The sequence below is a fragment of the Neofelis nebulosa genome, chromosome 12 (genome assembly GCF_028018385.1).
Source record: "Neofelis nebulosa isolate mNeoNeb1 chromosome 12, mNeoNeb1.pri, whole genome shotgun sequence".
NCBI lineage: Eukaryota > Metazoa > Chordata > Mammalia > Carnivora > Felidae > Neofelis > Neofelis nebulosa.
In genome coordinates, this window is record NC_080793.1 from 57,436,883 (window position 1) to 57,447,994 (window position 11,112).

Below are 11,112 nucleotides of genomic sequence, written 5' to 3' on the forward strand. Positions count from 1 at the left end.
AATACTTTGTTTTTATTTTTCATGTATCTATTATAGTTTTTTTAATTATTATTACCATAAGGTTTGTTTACAACATCCTAATATCTAGCAATTTAGATTAAGTTGAGAGTCACTTAAATTTGAACACATTCTACAAGAATTTCTTTTTTTACTCTCCCTTTCTCTTTTTACGTAAATGTTGTAATATTTTATATCTTTTCATTCATAATTTTATTATTTTGAATTATGGCCTTTTCATACTCCCTTTAACATTTCTTGTAAGCCTGGGTTAGTAGTAATGAACTTCTTTTTAAGTTTTGTTTGTCTAGGAAGCCCTTTATCTCCCCTTCATTCTGAAAGATAACCTTGACAAGTAGTGTATTCTTGGTTGTAGTTTTTTTTTTTCCTTTCAGCATTTTGAATATATCATGACACTCCCTTCTGTCCTGCAAAATTTCTCCTGAAGAATCAGCTGAGAGTCTTATGCAGTTTCCATTGTTTGTCACTATTTTCTTCTTTCTTGCTGCTTTTAAACTTCTCTTTATTGTTAATCTTTGACATTTTAATTAGAGTGTGTTGTAGTATGGACCTCCTTGGATCATTCTATTTGTGATCTTCTGTCATTCTTGAACATGAATGTTTGTTTCCTTTTTCAGGTTAGGGACATTTGCAACTATTATTTCTTCAAATAATTGTCCCTTTTTCTTTCTCTTCTCTTCTGGGATCCCTATAATGAGAATGTTTGTTTGCTTGATATTGCCCAAGACATCCCTTAATTTATCCTCTTTTTTTTAAATTTTCACTTTGTTGCTCTTCAGTTTGTGTGCTTTCCATTTCCCTGTCTTCAGATACCTGATCCATTCTTCTGCTTCCTCTAATTTCCTCTAATCTCTCAGTATCTCTAATATACTATACCTCTACTGTATTTTTTTATTTCAGTTCTTGTATTCTTTAACTGTCATTGGTTCTTTTTATATATTCTATTACTTTGTTGAAGTTCTCACTGAGTTCTTCTCCTCTTCTCTCCAGTCTGGTGAGCATCTTTATGACCATTACTTTAAACTCTTTATGAATAATCATTATTTTTCTGAGCATTTGTCTTGCTTTTTTATGGAGACTTTTCCTCTTTCTTCTCATTTTGCTTGACTTTCTATATTTGTTTCGATTAACTAGGCAGAACAGCTACTTTTCCTTGAGTTGAAGGAATGGTCTTGTGTATGGTCATCTCCTGTGTGGACCTTGCATGCCTGGTGACTTTGGCTGGATGGATCAAGCCAAGGCTGATATGAGCTGGGAGTTTGGGGCATTATGTACTATGCTGCCTTGGTGGGATGGCCAGAACTGAAGTGGGTATGAGTCAGGGTGGTACCAGGGCTCTCCGTGCAGAGAGTACCCAGGTAGGATTGCTAAAGCTGAAGTGGGAGCAAGCCTGGTGGTACCAGGGTTCTGTGCACAAAGGGCACACTGGCAGGACAGCTAAAGCTAAAGTGGAAGAGGTCCAGGGTAATCCTAGGGTTCTCTGTGCAGAAAGTGCCATGGCAGGATAGCTGAAGATAAAGTTGGTACAAGACAGTGGGGGGTCCTGTGTCTCTCCACACAGAGAGCACCCTAAGAAGGTAGATGAAGCTTAAGTGGGGGAAAGCTGGGGTGTCCCAGATCTCCTCATGCAGGGGGTACCTCAGTGTGGTGGCTCTAACCAAGGTGGGTTGTGAGCTGGTGGTCCTGGGTTCTCCATGCAAGGCACACCCTGCCAAGACAGTTACAGGTAAAGTGTGTGCTAGCTAAGGGTTCCTGGGGATCTCCACAAAGAGGACACCGTGGGAAGACAGCTGAAGCTGAAGTTGGTGCTTGTCAAGATGTCCTGCAGTTCTCAGTACAGAGGGTGCCCTGTCAGGGTGGCTGTAGCTGAGGTGGGATGTGAGCCAGGATATTATGTGTCACTCTGCACAGAAGGTGACTGGCAGGATGGCTGAAGCCAAGGCCAGTATGGGCTGGGGGTTACTGGGGGTACTCTATGTAAGGGGTGCCCTGTGGGTCTTCTGGAACCAATGCAGGCTCATGCAGAAAAGTCCTGGATTACTCTTGATGTGAGTGTCCTAGCAAGTCATCTGGAGCCATACTAGTATGGGCCTGGAGTGTTATGGAGTGTTTTGTGCCTGTGGCACCTTGGCAAGGTGCCTGAAACTATAATAAGCACTGACCAAGGGTGTACCATTTTGTGCTGTGCTGGGGCTGCCTTGGTTGGATGGCTGGTGCTCATGGCTGGCTATTACATTTGGACCCTGCTCCCATCTATGCTTTCAAGATGGAGGGGGAACATAAACTGTGGTACTCAATAGCATCTCCAACCCAGAGAGAATTCTAGGTGCTCCTCTGCCATTTGGTGGAGTTCTAGGGCTGGATCTGTATACTTTAGCTGCTCTTTTGAACCATAGATTTTTTTTTCTGTGCCCCAGTGCATCCAAGGCTGGGTGGGCTAAAGGCCCAGGGCTCACTGAGGCAACAGGCCACCACTGGCATATAAACCCTGCTCCTGTCTGTGCTATCAATGTGCAGAGAGAACATAAATTGTGGAACAGTCACTTTGACCATAAGTTCCAGCAACCTTCCCAACATTTGTCAGGGTTCTAGAACTGGTTCCTTTACATTCTAGTTGCCCTTTTAAACAACGGCTTTTTTTCTGTGACCCAGAGAGTCAAGTCTGCTCACAATCCCTCAATACTACCACTCCCCACCACAGTTCCCAGCATTAGGGTTGGGTTACCCTTGTTACAATGTCTGTTCTCTTGCTTTTCTCTCTGTGGTCTCTCTATCTTTAGTCATGCAGAAGCTGTTCATTTAGTCCTCAGTTCTTCAGTAGGGACAGCCCTATAAATAGGTATTGATTTGGTGTATCTGTGGAGGATGTGAGTTAGGGTTTTCCAACATAGCCATCTTGGACCAAAATCTCTTATATTTTTTATTTCGAATCCTATTTTTTTTTATTGCTAGTGTATAGGAAAGCAATTGACTTTTGTAAATTAACTCTGTATCCTACAACCTCTTCATAAATGCTTTGTCAGTTATAGAAGTTTGTCTTCTTTTGTTTTTCCTTTTAATTAATTTTCCATTGAAGTACAGCTTATATACAATATTATTTTGGTTTCAGGTGTACAACATTGTGACTCAACATTTATATACAGTTTTGAAATGCTCACCTTGATAAGTATAGTCACCATACAAACTTATTATAATATCATTGACTATATTCCCTATGTTGTGCTTTAAATCCCTGTGACTTATTTATTTTATAACTTGAAGCTTATAAACTTAATCTTAATCCCCATCATCTATTTCACTCATACCCCCACCATCCTGGCAGCTACCAGTTTGTTCTCTGTACTTATGACTTTGTTTCTATTTCATTTTTTTCCACAAATCCATTAAATCATCTGGTATTTTTTCCTTTTCTGTTTGATTTCATTCATTTAACAAAATACTCTCTATATCCATCCATCCATCCATGTCAAATGGCAAGACTGAACTCTTTTGTGTGGCTAATAATCCATAGTGTACACACATGTGCGCAGACACACGCACACACACACTTCACCACATACTCTTTATCCATTTGTCTATCAGTGGGCAATTTTGTTGCTTCCATATCTTGACTATGGTAAATAGTGCTTCAGTGAACAAGGGGGTACATATCTGTTTTCAAATTAGTGTTTTTGTTTTCTTCAGATAAATATCCAATGTAACATTACTGGATGGTATGAAATTTCTAGTTTTAATTTTTTTTCCACAGTGGCTGCACCAATTTACATTCCCACCAACATTGTGTGAGGGTCCCCTTTTCTTCAGATTCTCACTAATACTTGTTAATCTCTTGTCTTTTTGATAATAGCCATTCTGACAGGTGTGAGGTAATTTCTTATTGTGGTTTTGATTTACATTTCTTTGATGAGTAGTGAGGATCTTTTCACGTGCCTATTTTTCAACATTATGTATTTTTTATAAAAAAAAAATATTCAGGTCACCTCACACCTCTTATTTGGATTTGGGGAGGTTGATGTTGAGTTGTAGGAGTTCTTTATATATTTTGATATTAACAACTTTTTGGATATATTCTCCCATTCAGAAGATTGCATTTTCTTTCTGTTGATGGTTTGCTTTGTTTTGCAAAAATTTTTTAGTTTAGTTCCAATTGTTTATTTTTACTTTTGTTGCCCTTGCCTGAGGAAATATATCCAAAAATATTGGTAAGACTAATGTTCAAGAACTTATTGCCTATGTTTTCTTCTAGGAGTTTTATGGTTTCAGGTCTCACATTTAGGTCTTTAATCCATTTCGAATTTATTTATGGCATAAGTGCTCCAGTTTTATTCTTTTTTATGTGGTTTTCCAGTTTTCCCAACACCATCTGTTGGAAGAGACTCTTTTTCCCATTGTATATTCTTGCCTCATTGTCATAGATTAATTGACCATATAAACATGGGTTTCTTTCTGGGCTTTCTATTCTTTTCTATTGACCTATGTGCCTATTTTTGTCCCTGGACCATACTTTTTTTATTATTAAAGTTTTGTAGTATAGTTCAAAATCAGGGAGAGTGATCCTCCACCTTTATTCTTTATCAAGATTGTTTTGGGTGTTCAGGGTCTTTGCCATACAAATTTTATGGTTATTTGTTCTAGTTTTGCAAAAAATGCTATTGGTATTTGAATAGTTCTAACAGTTTTTTGTTTGAGTCTTTAGAAGTTTCTATATGTAGTATCATGTCATCTGCTAATGGTGATAGTTTTACTCCTTGCTTTCCAATTTGAATGCCTATTGTTTCTTTTCCTTCTCTCATCAATATGGTTAAGATTTCCAGTAATGTGTTGATAAAACTGGGAAAGGGGAAATCCTTGTCTTATTCCTGATGTTAGCTATAGGTTTGTAATATATGGCCTTTATATGTTGAGGTCTGTTTCCTTTGTATGCACTTTGTTGAAAGTTTTTAACATAAATGGGTGTTGAGTTTTGTCAAATGTTTTTTCTGCATCTATTGAAATGATCATATGATTTTTTTTTAATTTTTTTTAATGTTTATTTATTTTTGAGACAGAGAGAGACAGAGCATGAATGGGGGAGGGGCAGAGAGAGAGGGAGACACAGAATCGGAAGCAGGCTCCAGGCTCTGAGCCATCAGCCCAGAGCCTGACGCGGGGGCTCGAACTCACGAACGGCGAGATCGTGACCTGAGCTGAAGTCGGACGCTCAACCTACTGAGCCACCCAGGCGCCCCGATCATATGATTTTTAATCCTACATCTTGTTAATGTGGTGTATCATGTTGAATGATTTGTGAATATTGAAACATACTTCCATCCCTAGAGTAAATCCCACTTGATCATAGCAATTAATCCTTTTAATGTATTGTTGAATTAGTTTTGTTAGTATTTTATTGAGGATTTTTGCATTTATGCAAAGGGAGATTGACCTGTCATTTTCTTTCTCTTCCTTTCTTTCTTTTCTTTCTTTCTTTCTTTCTTTCTTTCTTTCTTTCTTTCTTTCTTTCTTTCCTTTCTTTCTTTCTTTCTTTCTTTTTTGTAGCGTTATTGGTTTTGGTATTGGGGTTATGTTGGCCTCGTAGAGTGAATTTGGAAACATTCTTTCCCTTCCTGTTTGTGGACTAGTGTGAAGAGAATATGTATTAACTCTTCTTTAAATGCTTGGTAGAATTCACCTTGTTCAGAGAATCCATCTGGTCCTGGACTTTTGTTTATTGGTAGTTTTTGATTATGTACTGGTACAATTCTGTTGCTAGTAATCTATCTGTCCAGATTTTTTTATTTTTTCCTGATTCAGTCCTGGAAGATTGTATGCTTCTAGGAACTTACCTATTTTTTCTAGGTTTTCCAATTTGTTTACATATAGTGTTTTGTAGTAGTCCCCTGTTATTCTTAGTATATTTGTGGTATTTGTTGTAATTTCTCTTCTGTTTCTGATTTTATTTATTTGAGTCCTCCCTCTTTTATTCTTCATGAGTCTGGCTAAAGGTTTATCAATTCTGTTTATCTTTTCAAGGAGTCAACTATTCAGTTGCATTTATCTTTTCTATTTTTTTGTTCTCTATTTCATTTATTTTCAATTATATCTTTATTATTTTTTCCTTCAATAAATTATGTTTTGTTTCTTCTCTTTCTAGTTCCTTTGGATATAAGGTTATATTGTTTGCTTGAGGTGTTTTGTTTTGTTTTGAGGTAGACCTTGATCATTATAAATGTCCTTCTTAGGGCTGTTTTTGCCACATCCCACAGATTTTGGAATATTGTGTTTTAATTTAATTTGCCTCAAGATATTTTTTTTTATTTTGTTTTGATTTCTTTATTGGCCCATTGGTTATTTAGTAGCATGTTGGTTAGCCTCCACGTGTTTATGTCTTTCCCAGTTTTTTTTTAATTGTAGTTGATTTCTAGCTTTATAACTGTTGTCTCAAAAAAAAGATGCTTGATACAATTGCAGTTTTCTTATATTTATTCAGACATTTTTTGTGGTCTAATATGTAATTTGTTCTGGAGAATGTTCCATGTGCACTTGATTGCATGTGCACTTGTCCTACTGTTTAGGGATGTAATATTCTGTATATGTCTGTTAAATTCATTTACTCTCATATGTCATTGAAATTCACTGTTTACTTATTGATTTTCTGTCTAGATAATATATCCATTGATCTAAGTGGGGTTTTAAAATCCTTTGTTATTACTGTGTTACTCTCTTTCCTCTTTTTGTATCCATTAACATTTGCTTTATATATTTAGGTGTTCTATGTTGGGTTCAGAGATATTTACAATGATTCCATTCACTTTTGGATTGATCCTTTTATCATTATGCAATGCCCTTCTTTCTCTCTTGTACAGCCTTTATTTTTAAAGTCTATTTTGTCTGAAATAAGTACTGTTACTCCTGCTTTTTGTTTACTTTTTTATATTTGCATGGTATATTTTTTTCTATCCTTTCACTCTCAGTTTATATGTATCTTTAGGTCTGAAGTAATTCTCTTGTAAGCAGCATATAAATGGTTCTTTTTTTTTTTTTTTACATTTATTTATTTTTGAGAGACAAAGAGACAGCGTAATCAGGGGAGGGGCAGAGAGAGAGGGAGACACAGAATCTGAAGCAGGCTCCAGGCTCTGAGCTGTCAGTACAGAGCCTGATGCAGGGCTCTAACCCACGAACCGTGAGATCATGACTTGAGCCAAAGTCAGACACTTAACCGACTGAGCCACCCAGGTGCCCCTAAATGGTTCTTTTTTATCCACTCAGTTACCCTTGTCTTTTAATTGTATCATTGAATCCATTTATGCTTAAAGTAATTATTGATATTTAAAGTACTTATTTAAAGTTTAAAGTACTTATTGCCATTTTGTTCATTGTTTTCTTGTTGTTTTTGTAGTTCTTTTCTGTTTCCTTTTGCTCTTTCTTTGTGATATGGTGACTTTAGTGTTATGTTCAAATTATTTTCTCTTTATTTTTTCATGTATCAATTATAGGTTTTTGGTTTGTGGTTGCCATGAGATTCATATATAACATTATATGTATATTGCATCTATTTTAAGTTGGTGGTTGTTTAACTTGAACACATTCTAAAAGCACTACATTGTTTATTCCCTGCTTCCCATGTTTTATGGACTTCACCTCATATTTTACATCTTTTTACTTTATTAATCCCTTAACTATTATTGTAAATATAATTGATTTTACTACTTTTGATTTTTAACATTTATATTAGCTTTATAAGTGATTGATCTAAAATTTTTACTCTGTCCTTATCAGTGAAGCTTTTTTTTTTCTTTCCTTTTTGTCTTTTAGTTATGGTATTTTCTGTTTGAGGAAGCCCCCTTTAACATTTCTTAAGGCTAGTTTACTGGTGATGAACTCCTATAACTTTTGTTTTGGAAACTTTTTATGCCAGGCAGAGTGTTCTTGATTGTAGGCTTGTTTGTTTGTTTGTTTGTTTTCTTTCAGCACATTGAATATATCATGACTGCCTTCTGGACTGAAATGTTTCTGCTGAAAAATAAGCTCATAACCTTATGGGTGTTCCCCTATATGTTACTAGCTGCTTTTCTCTTGCTGTTATTAAGAATCTCTCTTTAATTTTTTTCAGATTTTAATTATTATGTGTTTTGGTATGAATATCTTTTGGTTCATCTTGTTTGGGGTTCTCTTTGCTTTCTGGACCTAGATGTGTTTTCCTTCCACAGGTTAGGGAAGTTTTCAGATATTATTTCATCAAGTAGTTTTCTGCCACTTTTTCTCTCTCTCCTCCTTCTATTATTCCTGTATTGTGAGTTTTAGTATGTTTCATGGTGTCTCAGAACTCTTTCAACCCATCCTCATTTTATAAAATTCATTTGTATGTGTGTGCTATTCTGCTTGAATAATTTCCACTACCCTGTCTTTTAAATAGTTAATCCATTCTTTTGAATTTTCTAATCTACTATTGATTCCCTCTGGTGTATTTTTTCATTTCAGCTTTTGTATTCTTTAGCTCCATTGGTTCTTTTTCATAGTTTCTATCTCTTTTTTGAAGTTATAACTGAGTTTGCCCACTCTTCCACCAAATCCAGTGAATATCTTTATGACCATTGCTTTGAACTCTTTATCAGGAAGATTAGTTTTCTGTTTTGTTTAATCCTTTTTCTGAGGTTTTGTCTTGTTCTTTCATTGGAACATATTTTTAGTTTTCTCATTTTGTCTGATTCTCTAGTTCGTTTCTACATAGGTTAACTATGTCTCCTGATCTTGAAAATAGTGGCCTTATGTAGAAGGCATCCTATTGGGCCCAGTAGCACAATCCCACCTGCTTACCAGGACCGAGTGCTCCAGGAGTGTCCCTTATGCAAGCTGCTTGTGCCATCCTGTTGTGGCTGGGTTGTAACTGCTATGGGAATGCTGTTTGGTGGGGCTCGCCCCTGTGTGGCTGGCTGTGAGGCTGGCTACAACTATTGCAATCATGCTGGTGGATGAGTTTAGCCCTAGTGTTGCAGACTTTGAGGTTCAGCCACAACTATTAGGCATATTGGTGAGTAGGGCTGCCCGCACCCCCCCTTCCGGGGTGCAAGAGTCGCTTTAGAGAGGTTCCAGTTTGTGCTGAGGCTTCCCACAGGGTATGATGAGGTTGTAGTTACTTGGGTGTGGGGGGGACTGGTTCCAACCAAGGCTACCTTTTGAGCATGAATGATTGGGAACCATTTTGGAAGCACGCCTTCCAAGAAAAGCAGATTGGGAGAGGCAGGTCTTTGGGGAAACACTAGTGCGGCGACCCATGCTGACAAGGTAGATGGTGAGTGTCAGAACTGGTGCCCACAAGCACCCAGCAGGGAAGCCTGAAGGACGGTGATTAAAATGGCACCTGTCAGTGCTTTAATTCCTGGAGAATGTTTCTACAGATCCCTGCCCCACCAGCACACACTCTAAACTCAGTCAGTAAATCTTCACATATGGCTCAGGTGCTTTTCGAACTGCTGTCACTGTTCTGGGTCTCAGAGTGAGTGATATTGGGAGCTGGACCTTCAAGAGAAGAATCTCAATATCCTTAGCTATCTGGTTCTTCCTGAGTTAAGCCCCACTGATTTTCAAAGTCAGGTATTAACGGGGCTTGTTTTCCCAGGGCAGATCCCTAAAGCAAAAGACATCCAATGAAGGACCTGATTCTTCCTTCTCAGGATGACTTTCGACTCTGTGACATCCATCCTACTTATGGGTTACCATTCTAGGGGGTTCATTCCTAACCACATTTCTGCCCACAGAGAGAGAGTGAGCATATCAAAAAGTGTGTGTGTGTGTGTGTGTGTGTGTGTGTCTGTGTGTGTGTATTCGTAGTCTTCTTCAGGTTGCTTTCACAGTGAGTTGTACTATATGTGGTTACAGCCTTGGTGTGTCCATAGAAGATGAACTCAAATCTTTCTTCTCTGCTGTCTTCACTTCTATCATTTCATAGAAGTTTCATGGCAGGTTTTTTTTTTTTGTCAATTTTTGTGAATTTTATAGATAGATGATCGTGTCTTCTATGAACAAAGAGAGTTTTATGTATTGCTTCTCAATCACTGTTTTATTTCTTCTTCTTGTCATAATGAATTAGTTATGACATCTAGTACTATGTTGAAAATAAGTGGTGGAAAGTGACGTGTTTGCCTTGTACATAACCTCAATAGGAATTTTTAAGTTTCTCAGCAATAAGAATGATATTATTGATAGATTTCATTTATATATTCTTTATCAGTTTGATAAATTTCCCTCTCTAAGTTTACTGAGAGTTTTTACCATGAGTAAATATTAGATTTTTGTCAAGTGCATAGCTGCTTCCATTGATATCATCATGATTCTTCTTTAACTTATTAATATGATGGATTACATTAATTTTTTCAAATGTTGAAAATGCTTTGCATACCTGTGAGAAATCCCACTTGGTCATAGTGTGTAGTTCTTTTTACACATTATTGAATTTGATTTGCTAATGTGTTGTTGAGGATTTTTAAAAATCCCTTTGTTCATGAGAGATACTGGTCTGTTGTTTCCCTTTCTTGAAATGTCTTTGTCTTCTTTTCATCTTAGAGTAATGCTGGACTCACTGAATGATTTAGGGAGTATTCCTTCCACTTCTATCTTCTAAAAGAGGTTGTAGATGATTGATTTATTTTATTCCTTAAATATTTGGGAGGATTTACCAGTGAAACCATCTGAGGCTGATACTTTATATTTTGGAAAATTATTAATTCTCTTTTCAATTTATTTAAAAGGTAGAGGCCTAATAAACCTCTATTTCTTTTTGTGTTGGTTTTGGTAAATATGTCTTTCAAGGAATTGCTCCATTTATCTAGCCTATCAGATTTGTGTTTATAGAATTGTACACGATATTCCTTTAATATCCTTTTAAAGTGTAGTGGGATCTGCAGTGATATTCTCCTCTTTCATTCCTCATGTCAGTAATTTGTGTCTTTTTTCTTCTCTTAGGTTGACTAGAGGTTTATCAATATTATTGATCTTTTCAAGCAATCAGCTTTTACTTTTGTGGATTTTCTCTTGATTTCCTATTTTCAAGTTTATTGATTTCTCTTCTAATTTTTATTACTTATTTTCTTGATCTTACTTTGGGACTAAATTTAC